This window comes from Ursus americanus, chromosome 25 (assembly GCF_024610735.1).
Source record: "Ursus americanus isolate L20-20 chromosome 25, mUrsAme1.1.p, whole genome shotgun sequence".
NCBI lineage: Eukaryota > Metazoa > Chordata > Mammalia > Carnivora > Ursidae > Ursus > Ursus americanus.
This window is the reverse complement of record NC_142151.1, coordinates 38,736,166-38,762,613: the sequence shown is the minus strand read 5'-3', so window position 1 is coordinate 38,762,613 and position 26,448 is coordinate 38,736,166. Positions and strand designations below refer to the sequence as shown.

At 43.8% G+C, this 26,448-nt stretch overlaps 1 protein-coding gene and 1 long non-coding RNA gene across 2 annotated transcripts in view; one reads left to right on the top strand and one right to left on the bottom strand.

Annotated features, from left to right (window-relative positions):
* Positions 1-16,598: 16,598 nt before the first annotated feature.
* LOC123794820 (uncharacterized) lies at positions 16,599-22,538 on the bottom strand. The gene is made up of 3 exons (XR_006780259.2): positions 22,408-22,538; positions 17,652-17,798; positions 16,599-17,049 (listed from the first exon to the last, which is right to left on the bottom strand). It is a non-coding gene; the product is annotated as an uncharacterized LOC123794820 (long non-coding RNA).
* Positions 22,539-22,597: 59 nt separating this feature from the next.
* Positions 22,598-26,448, top strand: part of SLC38A4 (solute carrier family 38 member 4) — a 65,203-nt gene continuing 61,352 nt past the window's right edge. The window contains exon 1 of the mRNA XM_045801210.2: positions 22,598-22,734. The gene's annotated coding sequence lies outside the window, so the exon portion shown is untranslated. The remainder of the gene's footprint in view (positions 22,735-26,448) is intronic.

The window sequence follows — 26,448 nt, the reverse complement described above, 5'->3', positions numbered from 1 at the left end:
CACCAGGGTCCCCAGCACCCGGCACGTGGTCTCCCTAGGGCTCCATATGTATCTGTTGAATGAATTCATGAACACGCTTCCTTCCCCTCATTGATCAGTTTTTGTTTTAAAAACAAAAGTTTTCGGGGATGTACTGCATGGTGACTAACATAATATAATAAAAAATCATTATTAAAAAAAATAAAATAAAAACAAAAGTTTTGTGTTTTTAACATAATATATTGTCATGGGGGAAAAAAAAAGAAACCCAGAATAGTACAGAATCAGATTAAAGGGCATGTTCAAGGGGCCCTCCGCGGGAAATCCTGCTGGCTCCCTTCCTCACCTCCTTGCCGGCCTCCAAGCTCATCTTCCCCCTGCACCCAGACTTCATCCTCTTGCTGTGAGCTCCTCCTGGAAGCACTTCTCGTCCACGTGGACGAGTCAGGGAGGGGGTCTTGGCAGGGCCTTTGCTCAGGGTGGCCAAGAGTTGCAACAGCTGAGGGCGAAGGCAGTAGTGCAGCCAAGGGGAACAGTGGCTGCGGGCCAGACAAGCTAAATCCGTCATCGGATCTTCAGGGTGAGAGCAGGCTAAGGAAAATGCGAGGCGAAGTGAAAGGTCAAGGGGATCCAGCAGGAGGTCAAGAATGCACATGCAAGCCCAGACCAAGAGAGAGGGTCCAGGGCCATATCGATGAATGGAGAAGGGATATCGAGAATGCATTTTTTTCAATTTTGGGGCGTTCCAGGGGGCTGATGAGGGCTGGACGGCACTCTGACGCCTCTTCGGAACTTCAGCCTATTAATTACCCTCTCTTTCCCCAGTACACTAATTCCAATTCCTTTCTTCAGACTATAAATATGCGAAGCCTCTTCACCTACAAACAAAACAAACAAAAAACCTCTCTCTCAACCCTGTCTCCCCTCCAACGTACCCCACCCAGTCTCTCTTCTGCCAATTCCAGACACATCTCTTGAAAGAAGAATCCAAGCTCCCTGTCTGTATTCCTCGCCTCCTACTTACTGACCGGCTCGGTTGATTCTGCCTTCTGCCCCACCGCTTTGCTGAAAACCGTCTTTGCCAAAGTCGTCCTTGACCTCCGTATTGCTCACATTAGATCCAGAGGACACGGCTTGGTTTCCCTGTGAACTGACTCTTTGGAGCGCTGACCACTGCCTCGTCATTTGGCCTCTGACATCCCCACCGCTCTGCTGCTCTGCCCCTCCGTCTGCGGCTCGTCCTCTCCTTTCCTTTGTGAGGCCCTATGTCTCCACTCCTTTTTACCTACAGCTGCCTGTGGAGCTCAGGTATCAGGAGGCAAGCGGCCGTAGGTCTCCCCATTCTTTTTTTTATTTTTTTTTAAAGATTTTTAATTTATTTATGTGACAGAGAGACAGCCAGCGAGAGAGGGAACACAAGCAGGGGGAGTGGGAGAGGATGAAGCAGGCTCCCAGCGGAGGAGCCTGATGTGGGGCTCGATCCCAGAACGCCGGGATCACGCCCTGAGCCAGAGGCAGACACTTACCGACTGCGCCACCCAGGCGCCCCAGGTCTCCCCGTTCTTGAGCAGCTAACAGCAAAGCTGCCCAGGCCCCAGGCGTGGACGCAAAGCCCGCTCTGGCTTATTGTCCAGGATTGCTCTCCACTGACTCTCAGTCTTTTATTACCACACCAGCGCACTGCTTCCTTTTCCTTACAAGAAAGCATTCTTTCCCATCGTTTTATAAGATCACCATGGTTACAGCTCATGGAGTATTTGGTATTTGGGTGTTTCCCTTTCGCTAACTTTCTTAGGCTGCGAATGCGTCCCCACCCTTACTATGGTACGGGTGCTGTGGAGGTGTAATCTTGAGTTATTACAACTCACTTAGAAGATAGCACATTGTCACTTTAGGGGCTGAAGGTGAGGCTAGCAGTTGTCCGTCCTGGCTGACATCTAAGAACACGTAAGAGGTACACCAAGAATTTGGATTCGCAGCTCTTTACACTTCACTAGGATACCAAAAAATAAATCTATCCTTCATCAAGCATCTTATGCCTGGAGCTTTCCCCTCCTGTACCTTATTACACAAGCGGTATTATTAGCTTATGGCCTGATGTTATTTTTGAAACAGAGGAGGGGAGATCATAGCCATGGAAACCCAGGATGCCGTAACTTCGTTATCAGCACTACCCCCCGCCTTGTTCCCACACGATCCACGCGAGGCTGCCTGTGAATCATGTAGCTTGAGATTCGCTTATTTATTCATGGTTTCCTAGATCTTGCAATATATTCCTAAGGGATGGGGAGATGGGAAGGCCAGTTTTAATCAAATAAACAAGAGTATATTATTACGTCTGAGAAAAGTCCCAGGACAAAAAGAGTACAGTTGAATACAAACTGATAGTAAAGAAACTTGACCCAGAATGGGGTTCAGGGAAGCTTCCCTAAGGAAATAGCATGTGAGTTGAGATCTGAGTGATGAATAGAAGGGAAGCCCATAAAAGGGTGAGTGACTTCATGAGGAGGGAACAGCACATGCAAAGACTCTGGGTAGAAGAAGAGGCATATTTCTTTCAAAACCTAGCAGCTGGGACATGCAGGGAGGGTAACAGAAGGGTCCAAGAGGAGTAGCCCGGGCCAGACTATGCTGACCATGCACCACTCTTTTTTATCTTAAGAATCACAGTCCAGCAGGATGGGGGTCTTATCAGATTTGTGTTCTGAAAATCTACTGCCATGTAGAGAACCCACTGGAGAGCCCCAAGAAGGATAGAGAAGAATCAGGAATCTATTGCTGTCGTCAATGGTGCCTTGGACTAATGTGGTGATCACAGAGGAAGACAGAAGTCAATCAGTCTGACACCTATTTGAGGAGGTAGAAGTAGCAGGATATGTTGGCAGATTTAAAGAAGTGCTATAGTCTTAGGGATCGGAGATGCCTAACTGCGTGAGTGATGGCGTCATTTCCAAAGACACGGAAAAGTGGTTGGAGGAAATCATGGGTTTGGTGGGGTATGTTAAGGTGGAAGGGCTCATGGCACAACAAGGTGATCTCTGGCCGTACCAGCCTAGAATGCCAAAGAAAGACCTGGGCTGAAGATAGGAACTAAGGAGTCATCAGTGGAGTAGTAATCAAGCCATGGGCATGAATGAGACAAGTCGGGAAGAACTGGAGATTGAGAAGAGGCCTAGGATAGAGACATCCAGAAGCCGTCATGGAAAGGACTCACTTGCCAATCATTTAAAAGAAAAATGTTTTCTGAAGAAATTTAGCAACTTCTTAAAATAAAATTTCTCTTAACCAAATTTTAAAATATTAACATCAGTAACAAGACTAAAAAACAAAACAAAAAAACGTTGCGCCTCTCTGGCCCCAAATGAATCTGTAATGTTTTACTTATTTTTCTAAAAAATTCCAAAACAGACTGAGGGCTTCAGTGGGGGGAATGGGATAGGCCGGTGATGGGTAGTAAGGAGGGCACGTATTAAATGGAGCACTGGGTGTTATACACAACTAATGAATCATGGAACTTTACATCAAAAACTAGGGATGTACTGTATGGTGACTGACATAATATAATAAAAAAATGTTATTATTAAAATAAATAAATAAATAAAAAATTCCAAAGCATGCAAGGTATTGACATTTGTTTGAGCCTAGGGGTAGATACATAGGTGCTTGTTATATGTCTCTGTAGTTTTTGCATGAATGAAATATTTCATAATTAAACAAATAGTAACAATAAAAGGTTCCAGGAAACAAAGACGAAGTCAATAAAAATTCAGCCCAGAAAATTAAATACCAGAAATGGTTAAGGGAAAAATAAAGGATTACAGATACGGCCAAGGAGTCACTTGGCCCCAGTAGGAAAGGTTTCAGCCCAACCTAAGAAGATGTGCCCTGAAAGATTCTGCTGACATATTTGCAGGAATTTCCAACATTATAGAGACCATAACAAATAAAATCCATTTATATTTCAGGATAATGAGAAGCAAGAAGTTGGCCAATATTATTTGTTTTGGCTGCGCATAAAAGTCATTCATCTGGTTTAATGCATAGATGGTACTTTGTGAGCCCTCTGTACATAAGAATATACTTAAAATTTGGAAGCAAACTATGTCTGAAACAAGACTAGTGATCTACAAGTGATGTCTAATCGGAAATGACTTTGGTAGTGTCGCAGGACAACGAAACCACTGTCTGCCTCCCCAGTACCACCTACTACCACCACCACCACCGTCCCTTCCTCTCCACTCCCCCCAAGAGTGGGTAAGGGAGGATTGTAGAATTATTGCCTCTAAAAACTTACTCTGGCCCTTATATTAAGGAATGTATGGCTCAGTGATGGACTTTGTTCACAGTACCTAGAGGAATACAAACTTCATTGTTTTGAGAAACTATGCTGGGGAGATGTGGAGACAATTAGAAAAAGAAAGGGGCGTGGCTGTAACTCACAAGGGCGCTGTGTGGAATGCTACTGATTTTCCTACCGAACTGCAGGGTTGCCAACCCCACCTTGGACCATCCTGTTGGACTCATCCCCGTGGTGTTCCTCTCGTAGTAAATAACTCAGACTTAGGGAAATGGTTAATGATGACTGGGTTCCTTGGATCACTTTTTGGGAAAAGGGAAGGGCTGTAGGGTGAAGGCAATCCCTGGAGCACTGAAGGGACAGCTGTACCGTGAAGGCTTGAAGAAGGGGCCCTCCTCCATGGTTCATGACCCTGAGGTAGAAGGTCTGTTATTCACGGCATGATGGTGGCTATGAAAGGTTTTTTGAGGAATCTTTTTTGGGTTTCAAAAAATCATGGTTAGCTTATAGTTGTTTTTCCCTTCTAGACTAATAGTTACTTTTTATTTTCACCAAACTTTCAGCGAAATCTAATGAACCCACCTAACTGTGTGTAATGATATTGTAGAGGGGGAAAAGGGATAAGTCCCAGATGGAAGGATTCCTTCACTTTTTGTAGTGGGTTGAACAGTGTCCTCCAGTAGTTCATGCCCCTCTGGACCTTCAGAATGTGATCTCATTTGGAACAAACCTTTGCAGATATAATTAAGGCAAAGACCTCTAAATTAGATTATCTTGGATAGGGGGCGCCCTAAATCCAGTGACTAGTGTCCTTTAGAAAATACAGAGAGGAAGAAAGCCTAGAGATAAAAAGACCATGTGAAGACAGAGACAGAGATTAGAGAGACCCATTAGCTTAGGAACGATAAGACCTGCCTGCAGTCATCAGAAGCTAGGAGAGGGGCGTGGAATTCATTCCAGAAGGAACCAATCCTGCCAAAACCTTAATGTCAGACCTCTAGCCTCCTGAACTGTGAAGGAATAAATTTCTGTTGTTTTAAACTGCTCAGTTTGAGATAATTTGTTACCAACAGCCCCAGGAAACTAACACATCTCCACAAATGCCTTGTGCAGTTGGCAACATTTCTTTGACGATGACTGGAATGTTTGAATTTGGGGCTGTAAAGAGCAGTAAAGTAGGCAGTGGCCTGTTCCTGAGGGCCGAGGAGCAGAGTGGAACATGAGCAGTCAAGTAAACTGCTTAGAAATTCACCTAAATTGGGGCGCCTGGGTGGCTCAGTCGGTGGAGTATCTGACTCTTGATTTTGGCTCAGGTCATGATGTCAGGGTTGTGGGGTTGAGCCCCGTGTCCAGCTCCAGGCTCAGCAGGGAGTCTGCTTGGGATTCTCTCTCTCTCTGAATAGATAAATAAAATCTAAAAAAAGAGAAAGAAAGAAAGAAGAAAGAAAGAAAGAAAGAAAGAAAGAAAGAAAGAAAGAAAGAAAGAAAGAAAGAAAGAAAGAAAGAAAAAGAAAGAAACTGACATAAGTTAAGTCCTCCCACTTCCCCCAATAATGCTAGGAGGAGGTAATCTGAAGGAAGAGGGGAAACCTCCTTTCTTTCCCCCCTCACTCTCTCTCTTTGCTGGCTGTGGATGTCATGCACACAGCCCTGAGAATAGTTGCAGCCAAGCTTGAGGAGAAGGCAGCTTCACTAGAAAGCTCATATCGCAGGAGGCAACATGGAGACACAGAAAGCAAGCCATGGTAGCACTAAGCTGCTGAATCACGCCAGCCCTGAAGTCGGCCCTACCCTCTAGATTTTTGAATCACAGGTGCCAAAGGAGCCTTTATTATTGAAGCCAATCCGGATTGCATTTTCTGTTAGTTGTAGCTAAAAGCATCTTCACTGATACAATGACTTGTGATTAAAAGGGACAAAACAGTAAAAAAGACCTAGGATTCGGATTTTGGTTTCTTGTTTGGCAACTATTTCTGATTGTCTGCCAAGGGCCACGCACTTCCATGGGCATAGTCTGGCCACTTCCTATCAGTGTGACGTTAGGCACGTCTTACCCCTTTGTACCTCCACTTCTTCATCTCTAAAGGAAGGATAATGGGAATAGAGGGAATGGACTTAGTTATGTCTTAGCCTCTTCCTGCTCTGCTGTGTAGACTTTATTTTAAAAATGAGTAATATCATCCCTCTAGCATTAATTCAGTCGTCCATTCATTAACTGAAAATAATGGGAAATCTGCAATGGACTGAGATCAAAAGGATAAATAAGGCATGCTCCCTGATCCTAATGAGCCCAGAGTTATTAGGGAGCTGGATATGTAAGCAACCAACTGTAATGAGTGCCATGAGCGATACGGAAGACGTAGGTCGCAAAGCGTAGTGGTGACTCCAGAGGGAAGGCGGGTCAGAAAGGGTTTCAAAGAGGAACATCCACGTGAGCTGAGGCCTACAGATGAGTAACAAGGTTAGAGGCAGATGGTGGGAAAGGCAGCAAGTTATTTTCATACGCATAAATAATATATACAATATGAATATATTACGTGAACGTATCTCATATAAATACGGGTAAGAGAGAATAGATTTAGAGAGTATTAGCTGCAAATGCAAATGTGAGAAAGTAACGGTCATCGATGACAGAGTATTAGCTGCAAATGCAAATGCGAGAAAGTAACGGTCATCGATGACAGAGAGTATTAGCTGCAAATGCAAATGTGAGAAAGTAACGGTCATCGATGACAGCAATAAAGACAATAATATTAAAGCCTAGTGTTTACTGAGTATTTACTACATCAGGCACTATTCTATTCCATCTTAGGGATCTTCTCTCCACCCTCGCACAGCCTCATGAGGTACCCCATTACTCTCCCAATTTCACTGAGGGCAGCACAGAGAAGTAAAATGGCTTGCTCAGGTCGCAGGCGGTGGAACCAGGCTACAAGCCCAGGTGGGCTCGCCAGAGCCACTGCAGTAGACAGCTGCTCACGACTCTGAGAATTCTATGATTCTCAGAATCCAGGGAGACACTGTACTGGAAGACTCTTTTTATACTAGTAAGGTGGACTTAATCTACCAACCCATGAAGGAGGAGTGGGTATATAAAGTATTTAAAAATAGTTGGAATGTGATAGGGTACTTAATATTAAAAGGATAATATGAGGGGCGCCTGGGGGACACAGCAAATGGGCATCTGCCTTCAGCTCAGGGCATGATCCCGGCGTTATGGGATCGAGCCCCACATCAGGCTCCTCTGCTATGAGCCTGCTTCTTCCTCTCCCACTCCCCCTGCCTGTGTTCCCTCTCTCGCTGGCTGTATTTATCTCTAAATAAAAAAAATCTTTAAAAAAAAAGAAAAGGATAATATGAAAGGCATAGTCATGGGATCGAGGCAGCAGTGATGAGTTCTGGGGGATTCTGCTGTGTGAGCCTCTGTATATGGGACAGTAGAGCTCTTATCTCACGGGGCAGCGTCAACAAGGTGAACAGCATGGAAAGCATTAGTCCCAGTGCCCAGCTCCTAGTAAACGGCCACAGTATACATAATTTCTTGTTTTGGGAAGCTATTCAGTAAAATCAGATTTAATGAAAGAATGTACAGGAAAAGCGCTTTGGGGAAGGACACGGTGCCCTTCAGAGACAGTTCCTTACCTCAACTGATTAAGCAGCACTTACAAACTAAAAAACTTGTTTTCCACAGGTGCTCATTCACATTATTTTATCAACAGAACCAAGTCTCTTCTTTTTTTTTTTTAAGATTTTATTTTATTTTTAGAGAGAGAGACGGAAAGAGAGAGCATGAGAGGGGAGGGGCAAAGGGAGAGGGAGAGAGAATCCCAAACAGGTTCCACACTTAGCGTGGAGCCTGAAGCAGGGCTCCATCCCATGACCCTGAGAACATGACCTGAGCCAAAATCAAGAGTCAGACGCTTAACTGACTGAGCCACCCAGGCGCCTCCCCTCCACCAAGTCTCTTTTTTGCCATCATATCATCTATCTCATTCTAACTTGGCAACCAGTAATTGTAGCGACAAGGTTTTCCCAGAAGTAGTTCCATTGCCAAATCACTAAGAAACCAACTAATTACACCTGTACTATTTTAAATAAATCTGTCCAATGAAGACACATTTTGTAACTGCCTCTCCAGAAGTAAGGAAAAAGTATCCCTCTGAATTGAAACCCAAACGCTTATGTTTTTGCAGAGAAATATTCGTTCTGTAGAACTCTGGTCTAATGGGAGTATTTCTTCTGGATTCCATGTCCACCTTCAGCTGCCAGCGAGACCATGCTGCCTTTGGCCCCCATATTTCATGATTCTTTGAGACTCAGGTGTTATAGACTGAATGTGTCTCTCTGAAATTCCTCTGCTGAAATCCTAACCCACAATGTGAAGAGAATTACTTTGGGAGTCATGATAGTGGAGACCTCATAAATGGGATAAGTGTTCTTGTAAAAGGGACCCCAGAGAGTTCACCAGCCCTCTTCCTGCCATAAGAGATGACACAGAGAAGTTTGCAGTCTGCACCCGGAAGAGGGATCTCCCCAGAACCCCACCACACTGGAACCTTGATCTCGGACTATAAATCACAGAAATAAATTTCTGTTGTTAACAAGCCACCCAGTCTGAGGCACCCTAGTAGAGAAGCCCATGGTAAGGCATCAGGTTAGGACACCTCTTCTCACTCCCTCCTCCCCCAAGTGAAGTTCCATGTCTAGCTCCCCATGTGGGCACTCTATGCTTAGCACGCTCTGTCCTTCCACTACCATCTTGAATACCTGCTTCTGTCTGTCACCCCCATGAAATTGTGAGCTCCTTCCTCATGTTTATACTGTGTCATAGTAGAGAGAAGACAAATGTTGAAGAAATAGTCATTGAATGAATAAAAAACTTCAACTTCTCTCTTAGCAAAAAAAAAAAAAAAAAAAAAGTAGTAAAAGGCAACTACCTCATTGAGTTGAGTTGTCCAGATTTTCCTTTCCCCCATATGTATTAGTGTCATCATTAATATCTCCATGAACGCAGTTATGCAGGAATTTGAGGTGACTGCTTGGAAATTCCATCTCAGTGTTTTGGAGGCATTGTTTACCCCAAGGGCCAGGCACTCAGGTAAAGATGTTACTGAGAGAGCTGGTCTCCAAATTTCTTGTCAGAGTCTTCATGAGAGGGATGGAGAGGTGGGAAAATCCTGCAAACTAGGGAATTCCAGTGTGTTTTGTCAGGAGAGCCTAAAAGGTGCTCTGTGTTTTCAATGTCGGACAGGGCTGTATTTACATCACTCTTTTCCAGTGGTCGCAAATCTTGTCTTTTTCTCACTTCTGGGCACAGCTGTGCCTAACCGTTAGTGCGGGAGGCTAGGTTCCTGGGTGTGGAGAACAGGGAACATTCCTGAAGATGCAGCAGGAGGGTCTGTCCCTGATTGGCACAGAGAGTCAGAAAGTGAGGTCTCATGTGCTAGGAGGCCAAGGAGACCCCAAAGACACCCAGTGTGAGGCCAAGAAAGTGGAACCAGCTCCTACCATCTTCCCACCTCAGTCTTACCCCTGAGGCACCCCTGGCCCAGCCTCTAACACTGGGGTCCCAGAGAGGAAGGAAGGACAACTCTGTCCCCCAAACAGGACCTGGTGGCCTCAGCTTCCTACAATGAAGGCCTTTCTCTCTCAACTTGAAACACATCATAGGCCCACAAGCGTTCCAATTACTTTGAGAGGTAAGTTACTAGTTACTGTACTTACGTATGAGGTGGTAATATGCAGGAACGGGAAGCCACGTTCCCTGTGACTTTAAATGAAATTTTAATATCGGATCTTTGTATGTGTTTCCCACAGCAGTAGAAACAGATGATTTGCCAAAAGGACAAATTTAGTTAACAAAATATTAGCATTATAAGCACTTCCAATATACTTCCCTCTTTTCCTATCTCACGTGGAGGAAAAGCAACACTTGCCTACAAGCAATTTTTGCCTTAAAGTCCATAGGAATGAGGCAATACTCCTGGGTAGTTGTCCTAAAGGCTTATTAAAAACCTGATGTGATTATTTTCTGCCGTGCTAAAGTGTACCCCAAGCGTGGGGTCAGCAGTTGATCAAGTCACATTTTGGGCTTGATTGCTACCACTCTAGAAGCTGCCAGGTCCCAGCTCCTTCTCCCCCCTGCACCCTCTACTCATTTCCTGCCAGTAACATGTGTGGGGAAGGGTTTTATGGCTGGAGGGCTAGAGGCTGAGCTCGAGGAGGGGGAAGATGCTGGGGCCAATGTGGTCCAAGGAACAGAGAAGTGTCTTCTTACCACCACTGTCTCAGCCCGTCTGGGCCCTGATGGACACATGGGCATCCTGGAGACCACACTGTGAGTGCGGGCCAGGACATGTCTCAGCTTTTCCAAGTGGCTCCTGGGACAGCTGTGATGGAATGGGTACCGAGGAGGAAAGGAGGAACAAGGGGTTGACTGAGGCAGACCACAGTGATTGGTCTGTGGAAACGTGTGAGGTGTCCCCTTTGGACATACTTGGAAGTAACTGGAGCACTTTGAAAGGAGAGGAACCAGCTCCTTCTGTTACTTTGATAGGAGATTACATATATATGTATATATTATACATGTGTATATATGCATAGAATATGTAACATATACGTATATACATGCACACACGTAATATATTGTGAAAATACCAACACATTATGTAACAAATGTTATATGGTGCTATATCATACAGTACATATTATACATTGTATATAATACAGTATTATTTAATCTCTACTAAATTTAGGTTTATATGGTGGTATAGACAACATTGTATCTTAGGATAAATAGGCAATAAATATCTATGAATGAAAAAACATGATTTTTTGGATACTGAAGTTCTGTCTAATGTCTTTATACAATAGACACGCAGAAAGAGACAATGGATGAGTTTACCCTTTTGCTTAATTTCACATTCAAAAAATTTGTTATTTATTCTAATTCCCATAACACTAATTACTGATAAAATAATTTTTTAAAAAGCACCCCCAGAATGGCATTGTTTTAACTAAAGTCTTCTTGTGTACTTAGTTATACACGGTATTTTACATTCTTTTTTTCATTCCTTTTTGTTATTAAAATGGGCAAAAGTTTTGCAAATTAATTTTATTGGCTTCATAAATTGGCCCAATTTTATTGGCTATATAAAGCAGCTGCTTTTCATCAGTGAAAATAGAAATGATGGGTTTTTCACAACTACTCAGGGCTCTGTTTTCTTATAATCGTTGTCTTGTAGGACTGGACCATGAAAAGATGGTACTCTAGAATGATCACCGCAGAGTTCAGGGACATGACGTTCTTCCAGCAGTGAGGGTGCTGTGGTCAGCCTCCCCTGCACCTCGGCCTTACCAGTAATGCACAGCTTTCAAGTGCTGCCCTTCCTCGGCCTCACGCCTCCCTTACGCATGGTAGCCCTCTGACTTCCACCTGCAGAAGCCATTTCAACTCAGTTCAGAGGAGCCTTATATTCAGAGACTCCACCTGGAGTCACCGCTGTACCCAGAGTTCACAACAAGTTGCTACATTTTTCCTCCCATCTAAATTCTTTGGGAATCAGCTTTGGACCGTGGTCTCCTTGGAGAGACTGGGGTCCTGCACCCAGTTCCCAGTGCTATAACCAGGGTCCTTCTGCTGAAAGAATCCATGACCAAAGCTTTTCCTGAATCTCCTATATCAGGACCCCCCTCCACCTTCCCCACAGCACCCCTTAGAATTTCCTCCTTGGCCACTCCCCTTGTGCAGACCCCTCGCTCTTCCGCCCTAGGGTGAGTTGTCACCGGACCCTTTAGGTACTGTATTTGGCCAGCGGGACCTGTCACCTCCCCGACAGCCCTCAAGTCGGTCTCCGCAGTGGGTGAGCCTGGTCTCCTTGTTCTCAGCAGGAGCCAGAACCGCTTGAGGAATATCTTACGTAAGGACTGAACTTGTTAAAATTAAATTCCTGCTCATTCCTGAGATTCTGATTCAACAGGCCTGGGGTAGGATCAGGGAGTTTTTCGCAAGTACCCTGGGAACTCTTATTCAGGTAGCCATCCAGGGACCCTGCTTTGCAAACTATTGATCTGGTCCCAGGCCCCACACTGCTGAAGATCACGGACCAGGATTCTGGAGCAAGCAGCATCCATGTAACCCATATGGTCACTGAAACACAATGAAGCCCATCTGTTTGGGGCCTAAGTCACTGTCTGACACTAAGCTATGGTCCCAGGAAAGGGTGAGAGCTGGCCTTCCAAATAGACATGCCCTAACTGGTATAATTTCAGGCGTTTCAGGAGATCGTGTATTTTCGAACTTGGCCATATATTGAAATGACCTCGGGTGTGTTGTTAAAATATAGAGGCAAAGACCACAGCCCAACATTACGGAAATCAGCTTCTCCAGAATGGAGTCTGAGCGTTTCTGTGTTACCCCAGGCTCTAGATAAATCTGCTGCAATCCTCTGCACAGACCCGTCAGTGATTCGGGACTATAGGGACATAGCACGTTCCTTCCTGGTATCTGAAATTTCAATTTAGAGGTTCTCGGCCCTTTGGCCTAAAGATTGTCTTATTACTCTGTTAATATTAAACGTCATTAAGAAAGAAGCCTGCTTCAAAAGCCAGAGAAAATAATTAACACTGAACACTACCATGGTGCATTTGAGAAGGTACGGAAGTATGTTCCTACCGTGTCTTGAAGGGAACCACAGGCTGCGTACTTCTACATTCCTCTATATGTGCTCCTCAACGCTGTTCTCCAAACCACGCCAAAATGACTCTCGTTTACAATAATTATTTTTGCACGTAGGGCCCCCTCCACTAGATTGCACATTTTCAAAGACAGAGAATGTCTAATTTGTCTCTCTGTATCTTAGACATTATCCAGCACATAAGTGTTCAGTAAATTGTTGCTTAATACATAGAAGAAAGTACTTTAAATCCTCACACCTCAAAGCCAGGGGGTTTAGTAGGCCTTTCCTCTGAGCAGGCTTTGATATGGGGGAAGATGAGAATGCGAAGGCACTGACCCCCTCCCCCAGCCCCCTCATGGACACACACCACCTTTCACGGGGCAAGAGAAAGTGGAAGATATATTAGACGGATGCCAAACATTCATCTGGGGAGCCAAGGTCAGTTCCAGAAAGTCTGAGGCCTCTCCCACGTCAGGATACCTCTTGGATGCAAAAACAGCTCTTTCCAGGGCTTGCTCTGCAAGCAAGGAAAGGAGGCAACGCTAGGTTTTGGTTTAGATGGTATCTCAAGGCTTACTTGCCCTAAACATTTGGTTGCTGATATTTAAATAAGAGGCTTGGGAGCAGAAGATTTGGTTTGATGAAGATATTTGGAAATCAAATGTTATAATCACGATGACAGACTTACGTACTAGCTCATTCCTTGGGTAGGATTCTCCCTTTATGTTATAAGTTAAATTGTTAGCATAAAAATTGGTTACGTTAAAAAACACAAAACTCTTATGAATCTAGAAGTTGATCACAAGAGAAAATCTGGAAAGACCGTAAATACATGGAGGCTAAATAACAAGCTATTAAACAATGAATGGGCCAACAGGAAATAAAAGAAGAAATAAAAAATATACCTGGAAACAAATGAAAATGAAAACACAGTGGTCTAAAACCACTGGGATGCAGTAAAAGTGGTTCTAAGAGGGGAGCTCACAGCAATGCAGGCCTCCTTCGAGAAGCAAGAAAAATCTCAAATAAACAACCTAACCTTGCACCTAAAGGAGCTAGAAAAAGAATAACAAACAAAATGTAAAACCAGCAGAATGAAGACAATGATAAAATTAGAGCAGAAATAAATGATACAGAAACTAATAAAACAATAGAACAGATCAATGAAACCAGGAGGTGGTTCTTTGACAAAAAAAATCAATAAAATTGATAAACCTTTAGCCAGGCTCATCAAGAAAAAAAGAGAAAGGATTCAGATAAAGGAAGTTACAAATGTTGGCAAGGATGCAGAGAAAGGGGAACCCTCTTACGCTGTTGGTGGGAACGCAAGCTGGTGCACCCACTCTGGACAACAGTATGGAGTTTTCTAAAAAAATTAAAAATAGAGCTACCGTGCAATCCAGTAATTGCACTACTGGGTATTTACCCAATGAATACAGGAACATTAAGTCAAAGGGATACATGTACCTGCATGTTTATAGCAGCCTTGCTTACAATAGCCGAGGTGTGGAAGCCGTCCAGGTGTCTGTCGTTGGATGAATGGATAAAGTGGAGTGTGTGTGTGTTTGTGTATGTGTGTAATGGAATATTAGTCATCCACAAAAAAGAATGAAATCTTGCCATTCGCAATCATACGGATGGAGCTAGAGAGTATAATGTTAAGCAAAATAAGTCAGAGAAAGACAAAGACCATATGACTTCACTAATATGTGGAATTAAAGCGACAAAACAAATAAGCAAAGGGAAAAAATAAGAGAGAGAAAGACAAATCAAGGAACAGACTCTTAATTATAGAAGATAAACTGATGGGTCCCAGAGGGGACGTGGGTGGGAGGATGGGTTAAACAGACGGTGGGGATTAAGGAGTAAAAAACAAAGTAAAACAAAAAAACCACCAAACTCAGAACATGGGCTTGAGGTGTGACTTTGTCCTTTACACATTAAATATTGCAGAATATTGCAACACATCTTTCCTAACGTACTACATGCTGCAATATGTCAACATAAGTTGAAGAAAAAATGCAGGGACTGACTGTAAATCTCACTTCCAAACTGACTTTACCATTTTGGTTTGTTTAAGGTTTAAAGGAACCTCTGTTTCAGGTACCATATCTCTCTCTGAATGGAGGTGCTCAGTGTCCCGTGTTTGAGGCTAATTCCTTACTGACTCACTCAGACACCTCCTCCAGTTTACGGTCAGGCTTTTTACAAGAATCAGAACCTTCTTTTGCTCCTGAACTCTCTACGGCAAGTTGAACTAACAGATTCCGCTCTCTCCCACCTCGATCGTTAGCAGGGGATCCAGTATCAGAAAGATTCCTTCAAGCTGGATCATTCCTTTCAGACAGCAAAGGGAGCGGCCGCTGACAACTGACATGCTATGACGTTCACTGCACGGTGGCTGGCCTAAAGCAGGACAGAAGAAGAGGCAAAAGCACTGTATTGGGCTGGGATGTGAAGCTCTATTATTCTTAAAGAATCAAGCAAAAGGAAATGTCACTCGAGTTATCTCTAGGTGAGTCAAGCACGTCTCTGTGAGATGTGTTGATTCACAGGGACCTACTAAGAAACCAACCAGCCAGAACTAAAATCAGAACCCCACACTGATCTCATTTTGGACATAGGAGCTTGTCCGCCTCCGGAGAGGAGTCCTTCTTGCTATCTGAGACGGCTCTGCCCCTCCACTATCTCAGGAGCACCCGCTCAAATGCTGGCATGGGCTGCCCCTGGGCATGGTAAATACGCTAACATCGCCACTGTCTTAAGAAGCAAAAGCTTTCCTCACACTCATCCTCAAGAGTCATTTTCTCGAGGAAGTCTTTCTCCGGGCCCAGTACATCCTTCCTTCACCGTAGTCTTTGTCATTTTCTATTTATTCGTGTTACACTTTGATTAAAATATTTTCTCTTACCAAGTCATAAATTCCACAAGGACAGGGATTGTGTCTGTTTTGCTCACAGTTCTATCCTTAGCACCTAGCACTAAGGGGGCACCCCATAAGTGTCCAGTAAATCGGAAGATGAGCAGTTGTGGACAGGACTGGGCTTTCTGAGGGAGGAGACGGGGTCACCAGATTTGAATGGAGGGCTAGGTGTGGGTAAGCAGAGTCCAGAGGGGAGGAACATCTCCGGTGAAGGCAGCGTTTGAGGGGCTTTGTGTCGGAGCCTTCCTTTGTACAGTCAAATCATTGGAACCTTCAAATTTCTACTTTGGAATACCCTTCTGAGATGTACCTCACCCCAGAATTTGACGTATCTACGTAGTCCTATGTTCGTGGGCTGTTGAGGGCTGACCAGGTAGGATTGCTACAGAAGAGGAGGGCCTAGACCTCCTACTTTGCTGAAGGCCTCATCAGAGAAGGGCCTGGAAGAGTACTCGGCCTTGGTCAGTGGCCGTGCATGGAGTGACACAGAAGGTGATCTCAGTAAGACTCAACTTCTCCAATGTCCCATATAGGTTAGGAATATCTCCCCTTCCAGAACGAAGTTAAGATAGGCCCCCAGTAACACCAGGTTATAATTTTAAGATCAGTAAGTGCCAAAGTCATCTTCCCCATAGTATTTTAATCCGAAATGCTTTTGTTTGATAAAATCTATTCTTTATTACTCAACTTTTCAACTTCTTGAAAAACAGAGAAGCATCAGTTGATTTACCCATCCATTCATTTATTTATTCAGCAAATACATCTTGACAAAACAGAACTCACAGTCTCAAGAGGAACCATGCAAACAAGCTATTATACAACGAGAAAGAATGAAGCAATACTCCGTTGGGACAGCCAGATGCTTGAGGACAACGCAGAAGGGAGCACATATTTCTGTCCTCTTCCACACCCTCTCTCTCCTACATCTGAAGAGTAAAAGTTAAATGCTTTCATGGAACTTGGCAGTTTTGTTTTGTTTTATTTTAGATTTAGTCTTCTGAAAATTAGGCAGTGGATTAATAATCGTTTCCTGTCCTCCATCTCTTCAGAAGGCAAATAGGAAACCGGGGTTTTGTTGTGGTAGCGACGGAATGAAAGAACACGCAGAAGCTGTTCATTTGTAGAGCGTAGATCGCACAGGACGCAAGGATCAAATAGTCTGCCCTCTTCTCCTAGGGATGAGGAAACAGGCCCAGGGGACCTGAATAAAGTTCTGGGGTGATAATAAGAATTTTTCACGAACAAATGATGCGACTATGATCAGCATTTTCCATTTGAAAAGGGTACGTGGCGTGTGTGACTTAATTAAACTTTTTAAAACAACTCCATGAATCGGTACAACTGTTATCCCCAAATAAGAGATGAGGAAACCGAAGGATAAAGAGGCTAATCATTTGCCTAATTAATGTATAACTAGTAAGTAGTTTTAGCCAGTGGGTGTCAGAGCTGGAATGCAAACCTAGGATATCTGGTTCTAGAAATCAGAAACCAAATGTTTCACTTCACATCTCTATCTCTTGTATATTTGGAGTTCGTACATACATTTTTGTACATATATTTGTACCTATAAATATATTTAATGTGGTAATTCTCATTAAACATGTCCGGTTTGGGGTGATATGTCTTTTCATTTGATTTTTCCAGATAAAGAAAATACGAAGTTAAGACTGATGTGAATTAGTTTCTAACTCTCAAAGGAATGTCAGAAGGGGTAAAATTTGCTTTTAGAGCACCTTGATATCATTTTCCGAAAGCTGTCATGCTATTGTGTTACCTGGCGATGTCAGATCAATGTCAGTCCCTGTTCAAACACCAGTTGTGCAAAGCACGTCAGAGTAGCTGGTAGCCTGACAGATTTCATCATCACTGTCTCTCTAGGCATCGAAACTAGAGCTGGACACCTAATCATGGTGCCTCTTGACTTAGGAGAAACAAAAAATAGAGAAAAGATATAAATGATCATTAGGGATAAATCACAGGTAATTTTATTTAATAACTCAGGAACAGTGTTTGTTACAGCATGCAAATCTTAGGGCAGTCTTCACTCACTCACTCAATGCATACAGACGTCCTGAGTACCCAGTGTCAGATACTCCGGGGAATGCCAGCAACACAGATAAGAATAACAGAGACTGGCTGCTGAGGGGCCCAAAGTCTAGCAGGGGCCAAATAACGTATTATGATATATTTCTGGAACCCAAATGAGGGCAAGTTTAATCATGGGACAGAATGAGGAGAGCTTTGGAATCCTGTCCACCTGAGTCCAAATTCAAATTCCGCCTCTTGCAAGCCACTTAACTCAGTCTCTGTTTTCTCCTCTGACAAGGTGGGAATAAAAGCATCCTCCCCATGGCGTGGTTGTAAGTACTAAATTCCATGTCCAAAACCTGCTGGTTCTCTTTTTCCCTGCTTCTTTGAACTCTCCACCCCCGCCCCATGTTCCCAGCCTACCAAGAAAAAAGGTAACTGGAATCAGGAAAGGTTTCATTCACTTAAGTGGTGATATGTGAGCTGGGTCTTGAAAGATGAGTAAAAAGTGAAGTTGACAGGTGGAGTCGGTGGCAAGGGCTTCCAGAAAGTGGACATAATACATTCAAAAGCACTAAGGCATGGAAGACCATGGTGTTGGGGAGCTGGGGGGGAAGTGAGCAGTTTAGAATATGGGCTGCATAGACGGCTAGAGTGGATTGACACCACAAATGCCAAGTTGGAAAAGGAAGTTGATGTGTTTGGTGAATATGACTGGTCAGGGGCGTGCCTGTAAGGCCATTTCCAGACCAGAGAGACAGAAGCTGACTTCCTTGGGGCTGGTGTTGAATGTCGACCACACAATGCACAGTCTTCTCTCTGAGCTATTCGTGTGCAACATGCAGGCTCTGCTCTCCCTTTTCACCTCCTGGAGGGGACCCCAGAGTCTGGCCCCTGCCATCCCAATACTGGACACAAGACTGGGTCTTCTGAGATCCTAGATCTAGTGTGATATTTTGTTTTGAGATCCAGTTGCTAGTTGTTTCATCATGTGAAACTGAGGTGGTGAGTGACCTATTCAGCTATCTTTTCCCTAGTACCAGTAAGAAATGGTAGCCCGTTTAGAGAACGTAACACTAAAACTCAACCATAAATACAATTCCTGGTATTATTCAGTTTGTCACATAAATCAAGTTCAAATTCATATAAAATAAAGTCATTATACTGACATTGGAATTCATGCAATTATGATAAAGAGGTAATTGCTTTTAGAGTAATTATTTTAAAAAAACCATAATTTTATGGCTAAGCATGCCATTTAGGGTTGGCTCTATTGTAGGCAGGAAAACAGTTATCAGTCTTAGAAAAGAAAATGCTCAGAAGAAAAGGGAGGTGAGTTGTGGGAGATAACGAATTTGAAGCCAGTGGTTCATGCTCCAGTCTGCCAATTACTGGTTCTGTGTCTTTGGACAAACCATCTAACCTTCCTGAACCTCGGTTTCCTTTCTCATTGAATGGGGAAAATAATAATATTATGGTTACTTATTTTTACTAACAAGTGCCATAATATATGTTAAGGTGCTCTGTGGCCTAAAGCCATTCTACTAATTATAATAATTAATTGGAAAAATAATCCATGTTAAAAGTCTACTATCAAAGAAAAATATTTATACAACGTCTACTAAAATCACTGCCATCAAACTTCTTAACAATAGTCCGTAAACCGAGGTTCAAGTAAATAAATTTTTTAAAAAATCTAAAAAAAAAAAAAGAATTAACTTTGATTCAAAAGACTATATTTGGGGAATGTTTTTCCATATAGAGTTTTCTTTAAAAAAAAAAAGATTTTATTTATTTATTTGACAGAGAGAGAGACAGCCAAAGAGAGAGGGAACACAAGCAGGGGGAGTGGGAGAGGAAGAAGCAGGCTTCCCGCTGAGCAGGGATCCCGATGTGGGGCTCGATCCCAGGACTCTGGGATCACGCCCTGAGCCAAAGGCAGACGCTTAACAACTGAGCCACCCAGGCACCCCTCCATATAGAGTTTTCTTAAAAAGAAAAGTATTCATGACAAAACTAACCACCATTCCTAGGCTAATATGATTTTAGAGCAGAGAGCTTTGATGTGTTAATATAATTTTGTGTTCATATATGTGTTAATATAATTTTAGAGCAGAGAGCTTCGATCAAGCCAGCTCTGTCAAAATGGTAGTAAATGCTATCTGCTCTGTAAGCTTTTTTCTCAATTGCAAACATTTCATTTTCCTCCAGCACTAGGTAAGTTTTTAGTACCGTCTGAAAAGAACTTAGGTCAGGAAAACAATGTATCAAGAAATGTACTCCATTTTTCAGAAGGAGAAAATGAGTCACTAAGGACTTAGTGATTTGGCCAAGGTCACATAGCTCGTAGGTGGTAGCTCGGAGCTTCAAACTTAAGCTAACCGCTCTAGAGCCAATGAACGATCGGATGATAAATCAAACGTGTTTTACACTGCGGTCCTGCAGGTGTATTCATGTTGCTGGTTAGGGCTGCTTCTCATCGTTTCAAAGACTGGTTTAGAATAGACCTTTGAAGATTGTCGGGTAGGTTCAACAGAGCAGTCAATGGCTCAAGGTTTGGGTTGTACTGGGGAAATAAAGGGTTGTCAGTTGTCTCATACCATCCAGACATGGCTTTGAGCTCTTCTTAAACTCTAATGGACAGTAGCTACAAAAGATGATACACTTGAACTTTGTCCCACATTTCACTGACTCACAGATGAATGCATCTCCTTTTACCTCCACACACACCTGATAGTAACAGTTTATCTAGATGAGTAACCCATTGGACTCCAGCAAATGAGGCAATGAAACACTGTTTTTTATCTTTTCTGTACTAAGATATAGACGCTAAGAATTGATTAAATAAGTAGTTCATTAAAAAGTTGTGCAGTTGCCCAATTAACTAGTATCTGTCTTAGAATTGCATGATGTCATCTTCATTTGGTTTTCTCTGGAATGGCTTTTCATTTTAGGAACCTGGGTATCGTCTTTAATAAATGTCAGGTTATGCAGAGAGAAATATACATCTGTCTTGATCTGTCACTTATCCTTTCAATCCTACCAATTTTGACACTTTAGTAGCTTTATAAAATGCGCTTATGTTTATTGAATAAGAATTAATGGGAAGTGTGATAGTATAAACATAATCTATTTTCAGCAAGTTTAAAGGGACTTGAAAATTATTCTGATGTATCCTAATTTCTCAGAATGGAAACTTCGTATTATGACAGACTAAGGAGGTATACCATAACTGATCAGGAGTGGGAAAATCAGCTTTCATGAAACAAGTATTTTTTATTTTTTATGTTTTTTAAGGATTTATGTGTTTTAGAGAGGGAGAGAGCAAGAGCACAGGTGCACAAGCAGGGGGAGGGGCAGAGAGAGAGAGAGAGAGAGAGAGAGAGAGAATCCTCAAGCAGACTCCCCGCTGAGCTGGGAGCCCTATGTAGGGCTCATCCCAGGACCCTGAGATCACAACCTGAGCTGAAATCAAGAGCCAGCCGCTCAACCAACTGAGCCACCCAGGTGCCCCAAAACAAGTACTTTTTAGATACTGATTTTTTTAATATTTAGGTTCCCAGTGAAGGTATTTATTGCATCATCCTTCTGTTGAATTTGCATTGTTGGATGGTTTTAGTACAATTTGATGTATATTAATGTTGTTTTTTAAGTGTTCTTGATCATTATACATTATTGGGGTAATTCTTGTCATTATCCTGTTTTTTGATGTGCTAAAGTGTTGCTGGTGTTTTAGTCAATGGGAATTCTAAGTAAGAGGAGATGGTTCTAGGCTTTCATGCTATGATCAAACAGTGACGTTCTGAATACAGTGATATCGGACATGCCAGAGTTCAGAAAGCAATTTGTGTTGCCTGGTGAGTTTGCTGAACTGTGGCATCAGTTCTCCATTGGAGAATATTTTTTCCCCAAAGAATGACAAATGAGTATGAAAATACACAGAGGGGCGTGAACACATTTGTTACACAGCACTTCTTTGAAACAAGAATTTTGCTTAACGATATAGTTTTAATGTAAACAGTTTTCCTTAAAATGGTAGGTTAATGCTTTTAATAAACAGAACTAAAATTACAATGCTATTTATTATATCCTAATTCTTTCTCCATATATACTGGGAATTATGCTTAAATTGAAGTCCCAGAAAAAAAAAATTACCGCAAAGATCCCCACTCATGGTTAAATGCTACCAAGTTATCCCCAACTTCACTGATCAGAAAGTGACTTTAACTGTGAATGACAGGTTTTTCATTTGTACCTCTTCCTCAATTTTTTTTCCTTTATGTCAGGTTGGTGTTTGATAACCCTAAACCTGGAGGCAGTTTCGAGTCATCTACCTGAAAAACTTTTTTACTGATTTCAAAACTTTTTTACTGATTTCAAAGTGAAGAGCAACACCTATCCCGGGGTATAGGGCAGATTCACCAAATGCAACCTTGACTAATGAAGAAACCTAATTATAAAACCAACAACCAACCAACCAAACAACAAAAACCCCAACTCACACCAAGATCTTCTCTGTTGTCAGGGACCCAGAAAAGAGGGAGCAGGGGCTGGCGGCTCCCAGGCTTCACTCTGGCGGGACAGCTGGACAACTCAGCCCACCTGGGAGGATGCTTTTGTTTACATCTCAGGTTGCCGCCCGACGATTGGTGGCTGGGCTGGAAGGGAGGGTCCGCAGGAAACGCGACACTGGGGATGCTGCCCCCTATCACATGACGGAAATTTCCACTCTTTGGAAAGGCGAAAAGAAAAGAAAGGAGGGTCTCTCAATCCACCCCTTTCCGATACTTCCCCTAGATCCCGATCGGCAGACGTAGAAAAAGACACAGGTGAGTGATACTTTTCTATTTTCTGCTAGGCTTACAGACTTGTCAGTGTGCAAACTTGCGGCTGGATCCCAGCCCGGATTGGTGTTTGTGCGCGCGTGTGCGTGCGCGCACAGGGACACGCACACGTGTGCAGTCTGGTCTCTCAACCGTCTGGGGTTTAGGTTAGGCATTGCGGCTCTTTGTGACTTGTTTGTTGATTGACCCTAATTCTTCTTATGATTTTCCAAAGGATCACGCTTTGGGTGGGTTATTACAGGCTAATGACGGGATTGACTAGAAATAAAGTAAACCAGGGCATATGAAGTTAAGGGGACTAACTGGAAAGTCTCGTGTGTGACTTGCTTTGCAAGAAAGGTGGCTGTGCCAAGGTAGCCCATTCCCAGGAGGACTACCCGCGCCCCCGGCCCCAGATTCCCTCGGCACTTGGATTTCCAGTTAGGTGTCCCGGGACTGCCTTCCACAGCCGTGGCCGCGCCACCAGCCACCAGCCTAGCTCGAGTCAGCTTAGGATCAGGGTTGGCAAGTGCTACCCAAGTTGAGGGCTCATGTCCTTAGGGCGGGGACATTGGGTGCTGGACCTAAAATAGACCCGCTGTCCCTGACAGCTGGGCTGCCTGGGCCCGGCCAGCACGGTTTCCCGTGTAGGCGGCTGCAGCCCTGGGAGTCCCCAGAGAGTCTCCTTCAGGAGAGGAGGGAGGCGAGAACTGTACTGGGTCTGGGGGCCGTGGCGGGGCGGTTGGAATACTGAGTCCGAAGTTTCGAGGGAGGCGTCCAGCGCGATGGGACTGGGAAGCTTGGGGCGCACTGGAGAGAAGGCAGGGGAAGTGCAGAAACGCGGAGCGGGAAAGGCAAGTGGAGTTGAGGGGACGGAGAGAGGACTTCGGAGTAGCCCAAGGAGGAGGGAAGAAGGCGAGAAGGGGTAAGAGGCCAGAGTCGGCAAGAGGTTGGGAGGGAAATGGAGAAAAGAGAATGAATGAAGGAAACAGAGAAGGGAGCCCGGACGCAGGGAGCCCCTGGGGGTGAGCTGGGAGTCTGGAGAGAGAAGAGAGGTGAGCGCGGGGACCAGCCCGGCGGGCGCTGGAAGCGGCTCAGGAAGTGGCTCTTCGCAGGCTGGGACACCGGCGGGCGCTGCGCCCTGGCCGCGGGCTGAGGTGGAGGCGCCGGGACCACAGAATGCGCCCCGGGGGAGCTCCCAGCTCCTCTTAATGATCCAGCAGGGAGAGTGGGGGAGTCCCCCGCCCGTGCCGTGTGCCCCGGGACAGCCCAGGAGATGCGCACCTGCCTTCAGACTTGGTTAGAGGAAAGGGATGAATTAAACTGGGAAGCCCGACCTGGGAGGCTTGGTCACTGGTGTGCCAGGGTGTGTACCGGGCAGTGAGGGGGCAGTAGTTGGGACCTTGAGAGGCTTGGTGAGGACCTGGAGCTCCCGAGCCCCGGTTCTAAGCTCAAGTGTTTAGATACCTGGACCTGGATGCACCTGAGGATGGGGCGGCTCTTGATGTCAATTTCTCCAGACAGAAGTGCATCTCTACCTGTCTCAGGAGCATCTTAGAGGCCAAGAAAAGAGACGTAGGAGTAGCTGCGGCCCTGGAGGTGTAAGCGGACCCTCTCCGTGAGCAGGTCCTATGGACACCTTTTCCATCGGCCCCCTTCCCCCCTCCGCCCCAGGCTCGTGGACCATTGATTATTCTTAAATCTAAATGAATAATACTCTTTCACTTGGTACTTTATCAGGGGCAGAACTGGACAGGTGACTTTTAGGGACCCAAAGCTGACCATTTGGCCTGTTACAGACTAATCCTATGCTAAAAAAGCCAAGACATGATCATATAGCTATAGACTGAATTCTCACAGCCCCAGAGCTAGATTTTTTCAATAAGTGACATTTGAGAAATGCATAGGATGCCAATGGTCATCTTTCAGTTTATCAAATGCTGAGGCCAAGCATAATAAATATAGCCGTTGTGGACTTCTGTGTTAAATGTTTTTCTTCTTTCATGTCAATGTCACTGTTTATTTCCTCAGTGATTTTCACGTGTCGATTCCTCGTTCTTTTCCCTTCTCCTTTGTACTGACTTACTGATATTTTCTATTTCTTAAAACTTAAGCCCTTCTTTGTTTTTTTTTTAAATTTTTTACATATCCAAAGCAATGATTTCTATTAAAAAGCAAAGGTTTAATGGAGTCTATGACTACTTAGATATATTTGATATATATCAAAATAATATAATTTTTTAAAATGTGCTTCCTGTACCACCTGAAGTCCTCTTGCAAGCCACTACTGCCCTGGTGACATCTTGTAGGAAGGGTAAGGGGTGGGAGTAGGAGAGAGACAAAAGAAAGAAAAGGAGAACTCTCTAAGAGCCAGACTCTTAGCTAAGCCCTTTACAAATGTGAATCCCATTTAATCTTCACACAATCCTCCACGTTATAGGTGTTTGCTATCTCTATTTTACAGAGAAGGAAACTGAAGCCCATAGAAATTAAGGAAAGAGCCAAGGGTCACCCAGCTAGTGAATGACAGTGCTGGCATCAAGCTAAGTCCCTTCTATGCCAGAGTTCCTGCTTCCAATAAAGCCAGTAGAAAGTCAACTAGGAAAACAAAAACTTAAGGAGAAGAGGCTTAGGAAGATGTTACCCAACAGGGTAGGATGAGCTCGATGGGAGAAATGGAACTGCCAAATGTCTTTCGTGTGACTGCTGATCTTCCTCTGGTCTTCCTTCTACTATTTTTGTAATGACCTAATTCCATTCATTCATTCCACAAATAATCACTGAGTATCATTATCTTCCAGGAACCCTGTTAGGGAGTTTCTTTTATCCCTGTTTCCCTAACACCTACTACAGTCCTGGGCAAATGCTAGGTGCCCAAGCAATATTTGTTGAATAAATGAAGTAGTCTAGGGGGAGGAAAGAAGAAGCAAGTGAAAAGTCGCACTGTTGAGGGCCTTTTGAGGACCAGGAAAAATTCAGATTTGAGCATGCCACCGCTGAAACTGGCTTAGGAAAGAGGTCATAAAACATGCAAGACTAGGTGATGAAGCAGAAATAAAAGGAAGTGGGAGAGAATTCCCAACAGAGACTAGCCTGAAGGGAGAAAGGAGAAAGTGGGAACCACTCTGGGAATTTAGCAGTTCAGTACCCGGAAGTGGAACTCACAAGGGAGGAGGTTGGGAGGGAGGTGTGGTTGGTGAGGTCCTTGCTCATCCTCTCTGAGAGGGTCCCAAAGCTCTGCCCCGCCCTTGAATTTCAGAAGTGAACTGTGCTAACCAGGGACAAAATGATTGAATACAGGAATCAACAACACTTTTATTATTTTATTCTTCTATTATGCTCCTATAATAGAGAACTATAGTTTTTGAGACTCCTTATATTGTTAGGGTTTTAAACACTGTGCTCAAATGAAAAGATTAGATTTTGTTGTCCTCCGTATGGGAAAATCAAATTATTTTTCTGGTTCTCAAGGGTATATTCTATTTTAACAAAGATACAATTTACACAATCACAAAAAATATTCCCAAATGCTTTTGTGTATTTTTCTGGTTGGGGAGGGGGAGCTGGAGAGGATTTCTCTCCTTATTTTAGTTTTTAGTGGCTTGATTTATTTTAGTGTGTTACAGAAGAGTCCGGAAGGAAAAATGTATTAAAAAAAAACAGTGAGATAGGGCATGGAGTAACAGTAATGGTATCAACCTCTTAGCTCCAAAGTAGATG